A 15774-nucleotide genomic window follows, 5' to 3' on the forward strand; every position below is an offset into this window, starting at 1 on the left:
TAAGCCACATCACCCAGAAGGTGGAAGCAGGGACAAGTCACTTGAGGGAACAGAGGCATTGCTCAAGCGTAGAGCAATGAAACTTCAAAAGCAAAAGCTCAGCTGGAGTAGAAATAATCAAAGGATGTTAAGGACAAGGAAAAAAGCTTCCATAAGTACATTGGCAGCAAAGGACAGATAAGGAAGCGCATGTTGGCTGCTCAGTGGGGTAAGGAACAGCTTAGTGACAAAGAACATGGGAAAGGCCAAGATACTCAATCTCTTTTTGTGTCTTGGGTTTTGTTGGCAAATTTGGCTCTCCCCAGTCCAAGAGTCTATTTACAAAGTCTGTGGGAGTGAAGCATTACCCACAGTAGAGGAAGGAGCTGGGCAGCACTTAAGCCAGCTGGACACACACAGCTCCGTGGGACTAGCTGCATTGGGAGCAAAGGCACTGAGGGAGCTGACTGCAGTCTGATTTGGATTTTGGTAACTGCAGTCCTTGGAGACACTTTAAACTCAAACAGACGAGGATCTAAGCAACCTGATGTAAACTCTTTCTTAAGTAGGAGTGTGACTAAATGGCTCCCAGATTCACCATTCAATGTTTTTCTATAATTCCATAATACTTTAGTTGTTAGCAATAGTAAGGACAAAGACATGGGTAAAAATAAAGATTTCTCACTGTCTAGACATTAACTACATTCATCCACACTACCAGTAACTCTTAATGGAAGACAGCAGTTAAAATTCAATACCATCTGTGCCTTCTGCTGTGCAGAACCCACCCAAACATAGCTTCTACTTCTCTAACTGGAAGAAAGATGTATTCTGTAGAGTGATAGTTAGCTTTATTTTTTTCGTCTTTGTCACCTCAGTCATGTGTAAATTGACTCTATTATGTTTGATCTTATATTAGTGGCATAATATTTTCTCCAGTGTTTTCTTGAAGACTCAAATGATGCTTCATTCTGTATTCAATAGTACTTTACCTGCAATTGAAAAACCCTGAGGTGTTTATCAGTTTCTCTGTATAATTTCCAGTTGTTTCAAAGAATCTTTTGTATTTGTGCTAACCACATGCATGAAGAACAATGAAAAACTAAGTGCTGGCTGTATCAAAAGATTCAACATTTGTGGTATTTTGAACCCTGAAAACTTCTAGCACTGATTTAAAAACAAGTCCCGGCAGTTTCTTACACGTAGTAAAAAAATTTATAAGTTAAAATTCTCATTTTTTGTGCTTTTTCTTACTTCAGTTGAAATATGAATGGCATACGTATCAATTTTAAATATTTAAGGACTACTCCTATTTTTTTTTGTATTTTTTCTACTTCTGCATTTGCTCTTCTACATATTTATAGAGAAGCATGGAAATTTCACTTACTGATACCAAAACCAAAGATATTCAGACACCATTCGCAAATAAAATTAATGATAATTGCAATAATTTATAGAACCATAGAATGGTTTGGGTTGGAAGGAACCTTAGAGATCATCTAGTTCCACCCCTCCTGCCATGAGTAGGGACACAGTCTACTAGACCATGTTAATCAGAGCCTGTCCTCATTTCTTGCTATAAGATTTCTGAGTGCTTTGGGACAATAATGGAATAATAAAAAAGCACAATTTTAAAATGTAACAATGAGATATGGAAGACTTACTTGGCTTACTATCACACTTACACAGAAAATCACTTTCTACCACACTTTGACATAACAGAAGATCCTCAACATTAACAATGTGGAAGACATGGAAACAATGCTACCTATGATTGAGATGCCTAAACTAAATTGTGGAAGTCTAATGCTACTGCATCTCAGAAACTATAATTCAACAAGACCTGGAAAATTCACAAATAACTGCAATTTAATTGGTCTCTCTCTCTAAGTAATGAAAAAAGACAGCTGAATTAATTAAAATACTGCATTTGAGTAATGCTATTAAGAAGTTCCTCTGTTACAAGAATTGAATAATATAACTGTGAGAATTCTTTGAAATGAACTGTAAGATACAAGGACAATGCAAATTACTGGTATTTTATGCTCAGGCTGGATGGGTTCATTGTGCAACACTATTTTTAAAACCAAATTACTGGCAGACTTCCTTTTAATCCTGTGCTAAACCCTAAAGGAGAAAAAGGAAGAATAAATTGCCAAATGAAACACCATGAAGTTGGCACTAATTCACCTCTGACCCTTAAAGCAGCTTCTCCAAGAACACTGGTATAATTGATATAGTGCCAGCAGAGGAAAGAGGGGACAGCAGGATAGACAAGCACAACAGAGAAAATGCAGACAGATTGCAACCTAAGTTTTCCAGAGACTTCAATTTAATACAGAGACAGGAAACAAGCCCACTGGAAATGTGCTCTCAAGTAATAGGAAAATGCAGACAGATTACAACCTAAGTTTTTCAGAGACTTCAGACTTAATACAGAGACAGGAAACAAGCCCACTGGAAATGTGCTCTCAAGTAATACAGTCATTTAGTCTGTAGACATATGCACTACCACATTCTGCAAGCAAGATTGTGTCAGCTTGGTTAGTGGTGTCTAGGAAGCTAGGAAGCAAATATTTTCCTCCCAAAATAGATAAATCTACCTGTAAATTATCTATGGCCATCACTTAGAGAGAGGGAACCCAGCAACACTGAAGGGAGTCTTGTCAAGAATTACAGAAGTATTGGTAGGTGCTTCCAAACAGCACAGCTACTCCAACCTTCCTTTCCCAATACTCATGTCATTCTGGACCACCAGACAACAACAATTTCATGGTTTTTTAGAAATCATGAAGACATCAAGAGGCAGTAAAAAAAAGTGTCCCTTTCTGTGAATTGTTGGAACAGTCATAAAAAAACTACTTCTGTCCTCAGTAAATCTTTTTTATTAGGAAAAAGAGGGCAGAGACCAAACAGATGCTTCAACTTTTTCTCCAAATCTGCCCTGCAGGGAAGCTACTTAAGTTTTTCTCTAATCTCTTCCAACCTCAAATACAAAAGTCTCCTTTGAAGACCTTATTTATAGCAGAATGTTCTTTTAAACTATAATCACTGAAATGATTTTTAAGAAGTAACATCTGAATATCTTAGAAACCCAGAGCAGAAACCATGGTAACACTCAAGTTCATAAGAATCTCTAAAGGATAGAGGAAAGTTTGGCCAAGTATCAGTAGCTCTGTGGCAAAATTATTTGCTCTTTTTCTTCATACCTAGTGCCATTCTTCAGAGGAGGAACGAACAGAATGAATCACAATCAGACAATTTAATAAGCAGCTAATAATGCAATACAGTTTTCTCCTTAATATTAGCATAGTCAGTATCAATTACAAACTAAAATCAAAATATGAATGTGTTGTTTACAATACCTTGTCATTAATCTGATCTTGGATACTAGAGCCAAAACTTATAGGATTCTCTGCAGAAGCAAAACAGTCTATATGCTTAGAGATCTCACATTTGGGGAGACCCAAGCCATGGATGCAGCTCAGGTATGATGAGCAGAAGAAATAATTGTAAACCATCTATGTTGCAGTCACAGTTGCTTGCAAAAGTCTGTGACAATAGGTTTTATTGTATTTCACTTTTGTGTACTGGGGTAGGGTTTCTTCCCCAAAAAAGCACAGAGTACTTTCTGTGTGAGGCTAGTTCAAACTGGAAAATTAAAGTGATGATAGACAGAAAAGATGAACACCAACTGACTATTCTTTGTAGACATATCATTTTTAAAGGGGTCTGTAATTTAGATCACTGCTTTCAAGTGTGATGTTCTCATTTCTAAACATAGCTGATGTCCTTGTAGGTGTCAGACAAACTACTAATAGATCTCAGTAACTTGTCAAGAATGAGCCTCTTTTGAAGGCACACACACACATTTGCTAAGAGAGATGGTTACCTAGCCTGACATTTAGCTTTGCCAGCTAGAAGTCCACGTTTTCTTACTTATATTTGCCTTCACATTAATGGAAACCAAGTTACATTTAGCTTTGCCAGCTAGAAGTCCACATGTTTTCTTACTTATATTTGCCTTCACATTAATGGAAAACAAATTATTCCCTCTTAGTTTGCTTTCCAGATTCTAGGAGGGGGAAGAAAACCCTAAATGCCAAATCTCTTGTGCAAATTTTATACAGTAGCATGCCTTGGACATTACTTGAAAGAAAAATTAATAGAAAATAGTAGTTTAGAAGCCCTGTAGGTTTTAATACTTTAATTTTTTTGTTTGCTCTCCTTGTTTTCAGCCTGATTCCATTTGTTGCCTTAAAAATGTTGTCTGAATTCTTATCTTTGTAATTTTAGAATTCCAGCTAAAATTCAGTCTCTTCTGCTGTTTTGATCCATTTATCCCAACTAAAGCTATTTGCTATATAAAAACTTGAAGTCAGAAATTGAATATAAAACACAGAATCAAATAATGGACTTTTGCCATGTGTTAGGGGGAAAAAAATTAAGTAGTATTCAAAAAACTGGTGACAAATAGACTGATAAGCAACTGAATACTTAATATAGATCACAAAGGATTTATTTTATCTTGTGTGACAAAATCTATGTAAAGCAAAAAAAAATTTTTTTTTCTTTTTTTGGAGGAATTCCTGTAAAATTCAACCTTCATGCTCATAGCAAGCTCATGTACAGTGTTAGAATTTTGGACCCTGATCAATTTTTGCATTCCAGGAAGAATAGTTTATATTGCACAAACTACCATTTGTAAACTGCTCAAAGAGGTAAAATCAGGTGGCATTATATACTTGAGAAACAATCTCATGTACGTGCTGTTTTCAAATGGCAGACCAAGACCCTGAAGCCTATGAGACCAATGCCAGAAAACTCAGCTTACCATTTTCTGTGCTGAGAGGCAGCTGTAATGAAAATTCTCTGCTCCTGATGCTATGGAGCCAAAGATCTGCTATAAAAAAGCTTTGAACACAGAATGGAGAAAAATACCTTTTACTTATTTGAAAGCAATGCCAGAAATCTGTGCTGAGAGGCAGCTGTACTGAAAATTCTCTGCTCCTGATGCTAGGAAGCCAAAGATCTGCTATAAAAACGCTTTGAACACAGAATGGAGAAAAATACCTTTTACTTATTTGAAAAACATTCTTCATAATGGAAGGTATCAGATTGCCTGGAGGTCATTCATTTGACCTTTCATGTTCTACCACTCTGGAGGTCACTTAAACCTTTCAAAGGCATCCTTCAAATTTATATTTTTTAATTTCAATCAAATGCCTGGAGGTCATTCATTTGACAGCTTTTCATGTTCTACCACTCTGGAGGTCACTTAAACCTTTAAAAGGCATCCTTCAAATTTATATTTTTAAATTACATTCCCAAGAGTGGAACATTGAAAATTAATTCCAAGAGATGCCTGCCAAGGCAGAAACACTATATTATCTAGCTCTTAAATGAGCCCTTGTAACATACAGAAACAAAAAGTCTGCAGAGGTGGGCTTTCTATCCAGTGCTATAGGTGGGAATATGATATACCAACACCTAGGTAACGTCATGGCAAGAGCCTGGAAAGAGGAATGTATTTTCCAGTCATTTTCAGATGCCAATCTCAGCCACAAGAAATGATCTCTGATGGATTCTCCTAAGATGGTTATAGCTGACCCTGAGCTGTGCTCCAGTGGGATTCTGAGCTGATCCAAATCCTTTGATGTTAACTAGTTTCAAAAGGGGGTGGTGACAGGCCAAGTGAACAGAGGCTGACCCTGAGCTGTGCTCCAGGTGGGATTCTGAGCTGGTCCAAATCCTGTGATGTTAACTGGTTTCAAAAGGGGGTGGTGACAGGCCAAGTGAACAGATTGCCACAGACAACAAGGGCTTCAAGATGTATCTTGGAGGTTTCTACCAAGCCACAGATTTGAAAGCAAGTAAATTTTACATGCAATTGGCAGATCAAATTTTTGTCTGATCAATGTGCTCTTCTTCCAACTAGCAGCAAATGAATAGGCATTATAAGGTTATAAGCTGACCTTAGACCCAGCCGTAAGAATGCTAAAACTGCTTTTGAAACTTAAATTTGATACTTAAGTGTCAAAATATATGAACTGCATGGCATTGCTGCTTTGTTGGCTTCTGTAAAAACCTCTCGTGCCTTCCGTATGGTGCCTGAACAATTAACCAAGAGCTAAAAGTCTCTGCATGGCAGAGCATGCCAGTACTTCTGTGGATTTAAGCCAACTCATTTAAAAAGCACTTTGCATACATTGTTAAGAAAATCAGGAAATCCTATTTCTTCCATGGTGGTTACAGAGAGTTCACAGAAGATAAAGACCCTTCTGCTTAAATAGATGAATAATCCCTGGCAAACAGAGTCTCTAACATTATACTTTAAGAATGCTTTCTAGTTTCAAAGCACAATTATTAGTGGTTTTCTTTTGGCAGTACATTTTCTGCTATACAGTTCTGCTGAAAGCTGCTTTTCTCCATCACACTGTTCATCACAATAGAAATCAAAGCTCCTCTTGCAGAGTCTGATTGTACAGTCTCCACCAAGGGCTCATGGAGTGTTTGCCTGTAAGATTCTCTGACATTGCTTTGAGTTTCATGGAAAGAAAAACCTAAAACTAAAATCAGTAGGGAGTACAGCATTTTGTGTGATATTGTCACTAGTAAATTACTTAATATTTTCATGCCCATGAGTCCATGAAGTTTGAAATCTACAGATCAAATAAGCTGAGCTCTCAGGGGCTCCTTGTTTTAATTAGAATTAACTAGGAAAATTAATTTGAATACATAATTTTCTAATTAACATGTAATCTAGTTAACAAAAAATGAAACTTATTGGTCAGCTTACATGCTATTCTAGTATGCTTCTCATATTTACCTGGGGGAAAAAAAAAAGTTATCTCACCACAAAGCATGAAACTAAAAAGAAAGTTAAAAGTCGAAGGGAGTAAAAAGTACCAACAAATTGACTACGTAAAGTTGTACTGCGTTTACACACTGAAAAAATTCTATTAATGCAGCACAGGCACTGAAAGCAAGAGCTTCATTTTTCTGGTCAGAAATGCTAGGTCTAATTAAGAAAAAAATTTTTTGTAATACTAACAAAATTACTGCCCTCAGAAATATGAGTTACTTACAAATAAACAATAAAAAACAATAAATGAAAAGGGGTTCTTTGAAGCTTAAGAAAGACAATGCAAAATCTTCGGGAACATCTCTAGCTTTATTCAGGTTAGAATTTAGGAATTAATACAATAGTACAGCAGCAGAGCTTGCAATGGTCAATGATGCAATAAATAACTTCTGAAGAACAATCATGAACCTAAGAGCACAACATATTTATTCACTAACACTGCTGTGTCTGAGGAAAGTACATAGTACATATGTGCAGGATAGTACCACTTGCTCAGCATTTCAGAAGGTTAAATTTTCAGGCACATAGATACTTTTCCCTTCTATTATGCAGCTGGATGTCCTGGAATCCTGGGCCATCACAGATTTATGTTGCACCTACATTTTTTGAGAGACCAGGAAATGCCTTCCAAAAGGCTGCAGACAGGCATTCAAACCAAACCCGTTGTTTATCTTTGGATTACAATCAATAGCATGCTAAAGGAAACCATGATCTCAAAACGTCCTCAGTTTTGTCAGGACAGTAACTGCAAACTGGAGATGAATAACTGCTGTAGCTCAAGATACCCCACTCACAGTCTCGTGAAACCTTAACACTGGCTTTGGTTAGAAAGGATCTGAACTGAGCTGTTTGATACAGAAGAGTCCCACAAGTTATCAAAAATCAGCCTTGTAGTAAGAGTATAAAAATCTTGTAATATGTTACCAGTTACAGTTGCAAAACAGATTATGCATGCAGTGAAGGTTTAAAATTTTTCATTCAAATCTTTTCCTTGTGAAGTCCAGTGAGTAGCTGAATTTGGTTTGGCTAGGTTTGAAGTAAATTTCCTCAGAGCAGCTTGTAGGGGGGATATGTTTTAGTTTTGTGATGGAAACAGTGTCAATAACACAGCAATATTTCAGTTATTGCTGAGCAGTGACTACACAGAGTCAATGCCTTTTCTGCTTCTCACACAGCTCTGCCAGCACATAGGCTGGGGGTGACCAAGAAGGGACCAGAGGGACTCAGCCCAGACACCTGACCCCAACCAACCAAAGAGACTTTCCTTACCATATGTCGTCATGCAGAGCAATAAAAGCTGGGGGAAGAAGAAGGGAGTAGAAGACATTCAGAGTGATGACATTTGTCTTCCCAAGTCACCATTACATGTGATGAAACCCTGCTTTCATGGGGATGCCTGCACACCTGCCTGTCCATGGGAAGGAGTGAATGAATTCCTTTTCTTGCTCTGATGTTTACCTATTAAGCTGTCTTTATCTCAGCCCACAAGTGTTTGCATTTTTACCCAGATTCCTGCCCTCATCCTGCTAGGGATGAGGTAGCAAGCAGTGTGGGTCAGAGACGCCAAGTGGGGTTAAACCATGACACTTGAAACTAATTATATTTTCTTTTAAAGCCCAGTTTCTAATAAATTGGGCAGAATTAACCATAAAATGGGTACACCTAATTTAAAAAAATGCAAAATGAGGGCTAGTATGTCTTTTGTCCAAAACATTCACTGTTTCAAGTCTCTAGCAGAAGTTGGTTATAAACGTTTAAGCCACGCTCAACTCTGACTGTAGCTCATGCACAGTCAAAAACAAGCATAAGCACCTCCATAGGAACATAACCAGCTTTTACCCTAATACAGCAACCCTTTCTCTCAAATAAAACATGTTCTAACATATGTTGCAAGTCAAAGATGTACCACTGGGCTACCCCCTTGGACCACAAACAGGAGAACAGGAGTACTGAGTGAGAGAATGAGTGAGCTGTAACCCAACACCTTGTCTCAAACAGTACTGCAAACCAAAAGCCTTTATGCAAACAGCATAAAGGCATATTTAGTATATTTGTCAAATACTTTCACAGTCCCTAAGTCTTTTTAAGAATAGTGCTCAAGCACTTCCCAAGCTTGATGTAGTTGCTATGTATTTATATAACTTTCAACGGATTTCTTTTCTGCAGGCTTGTTCACTGATTCCATGTAAATTTTTAGGTCCATCAAAACGTATGTTAACCAACGTGATAGGTCCACTAAAAGCTTCAAGTTCAATTACCATGCTCTTACCCACAAGTCATGAGTTCTTACCATTCTCAATCTTCAGCCTATCTAAAAAACCCAAAACATCAAAAGATTAATCTGGTCAGTCTATATTCTCTAAACTACCAAACCTAAAGAACAGATGTTGGCAGTGGATAAAACCTCAGTCACAAGCCATGGCTGAAACCTTATTCTAGGCATATGAGAACTGAAGAATGAACTAGCAATGCCGCTATTTTTTTCTGCTCTTATTGTCTGACCCTTTAATCTTAATCAAAAACATTAGGTAATCCTAGGCATTGGTGCAGCAACCTGCTACTGATTGCAATCAACCAGGCACACAGCTAAAAAATAATTTCTTCCAGCCAGTGCAGGCTTCAGCCTGTCTCTGCTGCAGTACATATTAGTTAGTGACCTCTTTAAAAATAACTCCAGCATTGCTCTGACCCTCCCCTATATACATTGGTGACCTCTGTCTGTGCCACAATAACCCCTAAATCACTTGCCTCTTTTGGCACTGATCATTAACTCATTTTTGTCCCTAATAGCCCAAACCCTAATTGAGATAGATGCTGATGGCTTAATTCAGATGCTTGATGGCATAGAGCTTCATCAAATTAATTTAAAAGCATTTTAATTCATTATCCATTCTTACTAGCCAGAATCTCTTCCAGTGCCACCACAGACATCAACTCCTATTTACCATAGCTGTTGAGACCTGGGAAAGATCAGATTCTCAGTAGCTGCTATTGGGGCACTTCAGAAAAGCTGTAAGGGCAGCAGTTCTTTTGAGTTCTTCAGCCCATCTTCTCTAGCAGCTGCCCGGCTCCTGAGGGAACTGCTATCTAATTAGAAAGCAATAATGAAGAGAGACCCAATGGAGTATCCTGCAGAGACCCAAGGGAAGTCTGGCTAGCAAGTCCAGAGGAATTTTCCTGCCTTCTCCATATGTTTCTGAGGTCCCACTCTAACAATGCAATATATCCACCCACAATCCTGATCGATTTTCCACAGTGCAGATGTACTGTCGTGACTCTACTAAGCACTTGTGGGGGAAAGAAAAGAAGCCTGATTTCACTAGAAATTGAGAAAATTGATTTTAAGGTGTCAAAATATATTGCACAGATGTTTGTACACATTACTCTCAGAGGATTTCTGCATTAATTTTATCCACAACAGATGAAATTATAACACTAATTCTTTTTTGGTAAGCATGGACAGATTTCAGGATTTTTTTTTGCAAATTGTTAAAGAAAAATTAGTATTTTTCTTTTTTTTTATTACTTATATTTCTATTTAGTATTTTGATCATTAGAGACACATAAAAAACAAGTCACGTTTACTATCAGGAGGACAGTATTAGCCAAAAGACAAAGTATTTTTAACATTTTTGTCCTTGCAACTGCAAGCTTTGTTCTAAAATAAAACAGAAAAACTATCTTGCAATTACAACAGAATACTAAACTTACAAGACAACATTTTCTCAGGCAGACTGCAAATATCCATTTTTCTTTCAAGCACAGGAATAGTTACATTACTTAGGTTTTCATAGACTTATACGAAATTTTACAGTAATTGTCTCTGCCTCATAAACATCCTGAACAAGCTGCGTAGCAGAATGAACAGAATGCATGAATATCAAAGCAATCAGAGAATATTCTGAGTTGGATTCCACTAGGATCATCGAAGTCCAACTCCTGGCCCTGCACAGGACACCCCAAGAGTCACTCCATGTGCCCAAGAATGGTGTCCAAATACTCCTTGAAGTCTCTCAGGTTTGGTGCTGTGACCACTTCCCTGGCCAAAACAACAACAACAGAGTTACTAAGCAAAGGCTGCAGTGGGGAGAAGGAACTAGATACTGGCAGCCTACAACAGAAAAGTTAGCAAAATTGGAATCAAGGTGTGAAATATAAAGCAGAAACATGAAAATATAAGAAACTACTGTTAAGTAAAGGCTGTGTAACTAGATATGAAATAAGCATAAAGGGGCATTTGAGATTGACTTCAAGAGAGAAATAAATTATACTACTGAAATCTTCATGTATGGCAGAAAAAATAAAGAAGCAAAGGCCATAAGCACATACATGAGATACCTTTTCCATTTGAATCCTAACAGCACTATGCATTCAGGCCTACATTAGGATGAGAAAGCTGCTAACACCATAGAAACAGAACTCACAAGTCAAAACAGTGACAGTGAATGCCAATGTTCTCTATTTGTCTTTTTAGAAAGAAATAGACATTTACACAGAAATATACAAATTCACACTAAACACCCAGCAAGCAGAAAATAATTTAAAAATAACTCAAGAGATGCAACATACACAGAAATATTTAAGAAATTAATATGAAGAATTATTTTCTTTATCATACTTGCTTTCCTCAGATTCTTCAACACATAAAGCAAACCCTCCAGACACTGGGAATTTTCTTTCCTTTCTGTAAGGAAAACTGATGTGCTATAACCGTCATTAATCATTTTGCCTCCAAAACTGCAGCTAGTTTGGTTCCCCTCCGTGATGAAAGCAGAGCGTCCCCATTCCCAAAATTATTAGAGGTTCGAGGTTCTTTTAAACCCAAAATAATTTTAGTGAGCTTTTAACCTCTGATAGCTCCCGAGCAGTAGCCGGGAGGTAGCTCCCCTCGCTGTGCCCGAGGTCCGAGGCGTCCCTGCCAGACCCGGGGGGCTCCAGGACAGGCACGGCCCCGGCGGGGCAGGATGGCGCTGCCCGGCAGGAGCGCCCCAAGGACCTCAGAGGGAGGGAGCACAACTTCCACACGAGCTGGGCCCCCAGTCTGAACAAACAAACAAACCCCAAGAACAACCAAACCCTTCCTCGCCTTTAGAAACCACTTTTACTGAAGCACCCACAAGAGCAAGTGAACTTTCTCAGCGTAAGTCGTTTGCCCGGCCGGTGCCACGGGTGCCAGGCAGGGAAGCCTCGGGGGAGGTTCCCGGCCGGCCGCAGCAGCCCGGGCCGGGCCGGCCGGCGGGGGCTGCCATCCTCCCGCGCCCACCCTCTCTCCCGGGGCTCTCACGTTTTGGAGGTGCAGGGGCGGCTGGAGACCTCCTTCTTCTTGCCCGCCTTGGAGGCCATGGCCGCGGGTCGGTGCGGCCGCGTCCCTCGCGTTGCCGGGCGACCCCGCGGGCCGCGGGCGGGGCCGCGGGCGCCTCAGGGGCGAGGGCGAGGGGACCGGCCCGGACACGGCCCCCGCCGCCCGCTTCGTGCTCGGGGCGCCGAAGGAGGGGAGCGGAATGTCTTTGCGGGCAAAGGTTTGGCTTCGAGGGTAACAGATACCGCTTTCTGCCTCAGGAATCCGTCCCAAGGACGTCGTTTGTCTACTGGCCGATAGTAATCAGCTGTGAGAAGCTGTCGCCTCCGTCTAAGACGGAGAGGCCCTGCAGAGAGACCTGGACAAGTGAGGGGACTGGGCAATGACCACTTGTATGAGCTCTGGCCAAGACCAGTGCTGGATTCTGCACCTGGGGCACAGCAACCCTGGATGTACGGACAGACTGGACAGCAGCACTGCAGGAAGGGACCTGGCGGCCTTGGTCGATGGCAACTTGACAATGAGTCAGCTCTGCCCTGTCTGCCGAGAGAAATTTTAGAGCTAGATTATACAAGTCTTTCTTTTTAATTTCAGATTGAGGCAATTAATTAACTCCTGCTATGAAGCCCATGATTACCAAAGTGAATGCTGTTCCACCAAGGTCAGATAAAATTAGCATTAATCTGCTGGTTTTGAATTCAGCAGATAGTTGACTACAACTTCATTTATAAGAAGACTTTTTCGGATACATTCCAGAGACTGCACTATTGTGAACAGCTCCTATTTCTAACACTGTATTTGCTGGTTCCCAATCTGTAGTGAATGATGAAAAATCCTTGATAAAACAGAATATACTTTGCTTATTCTTATTCAGGCTTTTTCAAATATAAAAATCAATGACCATCTATTTGTCAAATTGCAGAGGGCATGAGTAGATTAAAAATAGGAGAAAAAATAGGCAGATGTTGCTACATCTAGAGGCTTATTTTAGACAAATTTCAGATGTTGATTTATATCAATATGACAGACAGCCAGATATACACTCATAAATTTCAAAGTGCAGAATTCTTCCACAGCTTGGCATTTCCTTTGGCGTTATGTCCAAGAGCATCCATTTTAAACAAGGTACTTTGGGACACTTCTCACTTGAGCGCCAAGTAAACATTTCAATTTTATTTATTTCTTTTCAAAATGAACAGCTGGTCTTCTCTTTATACAATTATGCTATCAAATATTTATTAGGGTAATAAATAAAATAAAAACAGGAGAGAAAGAGGTGAGTTCAAACATCTGGCTACCCCTCTCCAGTACCAGCAGAGTACTGTTCGCCTCCACACCTTGCTGGATGCTGATGCAAACTTGTAGATGGGGGACAGGATTCAGTTTGTGACCCAGAATGCAGATAAAAACACCATGGAAATTACATACTTTATATTCCTCTCAATCACCTCTCCTATACTTACTGGACAGAGAAAATACTATGGAAGAGTATCTATGAAACATACATATAAATGTAAGAGGCATTTATGAAAGTTTTCATAGTAGGAAAACTCCCTTCTTGAAAGGAAAACTTCTCCTTCTTGAAGAAGAAAAACTAACTTCCTTCTCCTTTTCCTTCTGGAAAACTTCCTTCTGGAGGTGACCAATGAGATTTGCAGCATCCCAGCAAATAAAACTTTCATAATAAACTTCTGTGAAAGACAACATAAAAGTAACTGAAGTTTGAGTGCCTGGGGTGGTGCAGGAGGAAGAACACAAATCAGAAAAGCATATTCAAGTACAGAGGCTTTAATTCTTTGCTCTGTTAAATGATAATTGCTACATAGAAAGTTCAGAATGGACCTGACCTTTACCATAAAATCCTACAGTAAGTTTGTTTGCTAAGTGATGGTATTAAAAGCATGTATCTACTTGCTTTGTGAAGGAAAAACAAGATCTCAAGTTTAACATCCATCAAGTTACATCTTTTTATTTATGCAAGAAGTTCATTTAGAATTCCATAACCTACCAGCAGTGACAAGGACAGCTTGTTTGGAAAGAGAAATTAATCTGAATTTCAAACAAGCTAGTTTTCTAACTGGCAAAGCATCTCTAAGGTCACATCAGCTGTTTTACTGCCCTAATGTCTCAAGCCATGAAGTATATCTGACAGACACTCCCTGAAGGGAAGAAACTGTTAGGGTAGAGGCAGCCTGACAGAAAATGTGGAATAAATGCACAAGACAACAAAACAAGTGTTAGGAACCCATTGAGATGTCACTAAACAAATACTAAGGCAGCACATACTGATTAGCAATGGATGGATGACCTTCTGGTCATCATTCTTCTAAGGTGCCATTCAAAACACCAGCTTCTTTGTTTTTCCCTGAAAGCATCGCAGCAACAGCTACAGCACATGCAAGTCACTTACAGGAAAGCAGCCTTCTAATCGTCAGTATATCGTACCTTTTTACAGCAACACATAGTAGCTGGAGAGAGTAGAAAAAGAGTAACTATGAACAGCAACACTACCAAAAGCCCTCGGCAGTTTTGGAGCTCAGACTTAAGTCTGATTTTACAGAGGGCACAAAGATTTCAGGACAAGAGAGAGTAAAAGTTTTTGCCTTAAGAGAAGGAGTGTGGGACTGGGGCAAAGCAGAACGTCTAGAATAAGAGATGAGTAGGCTAAAGACACTCATTCTCCTCAGAGATGCCAAGTGACAGGATTAGAATCAATGTGAGAATTTAAATACAAGAAATTCCTCTTGAAAATAAAATTTTATTTTAATTACAGTGAAGTTGGTCAAACACTGGAACAGGTTTTCCAGCAAGACTGTGGAGTTTTTAATCAAAATGGGCATGACCATGAGGAACCTGCTCAAGGTCTGAGCAGAGGTGTAGGACTACACAATCTTTCAAGGCCACTTCCAACCTTACCCATTCTGTGGTTCTGGGAAATTTTCCATTAAAAAATGGGTTAAGGTCAAAATCAGCTAGAGGATTCTGTAAGAAGAAATGCTTTATTTTCAAGCATGAGGTTGCAACAGTCACAAGATGAAAGGATTTTGGTTTTGAGACATTTTTTACCATCTCTTTTTATCAAATGATACAAAAATCTAGGTTCTAAAATTAATGATTTTAACAGATTAAAAAAACCCCACTGCCCTTAACTTCCAATACTCTCTTTTATCTGGTTGCTATGTGAAAGAGTAGGTGGAAAAGATGTAAGGAAGGTACAGGTCAGTGGAAAATCGTGAACAGAGGAGGACAGCAATGCACTGGCATTTCATTAAAAGCAGGCAGTGAAGGATCAGGAAAAGAGTGAAGGGTGATCAAAAAAAGAGCAATTGTGAGTGGAGAACATTAATGCCTGAGAAAATGAAAACACTGCAGTATGTGATAAAGCCTGGGAGGAGCAGTCTGTGCACTGAGTCGGGAACAGTCAGTCACTGAGGTGACATAGGCCAGGGAACTGAATTTGAGCAAAACCATCCTCAAACAGATGGACTGAAGCTATGCACAGCTCTAGTCTGTTAACTCTTAATGTGAGGCTAGGGAGTAAAGTGGATTATGAGAGTTTTCTTGGGTAAACTGATGGAATAAGACAAGGTAGGGGGAAAAAAATCACAGCCAGTTGCATAATAGAAAATAG

Source organism: Passer montanus, unplaced genomic scaffold (genome assembly GCF_014805655.1).
Source record: "Passer montanus isolate IOZ18808 unplaced genomic scaffold, ASM1480565v1 scaffold2, whole genome shotgun sequence".
Classification (NCBI taxonomy): domain Eukaryota; kingdom Metazoa; phylum Chordata; class Aves; order Passeriformes; family Passeridae; genus Passer; species Passer montanus.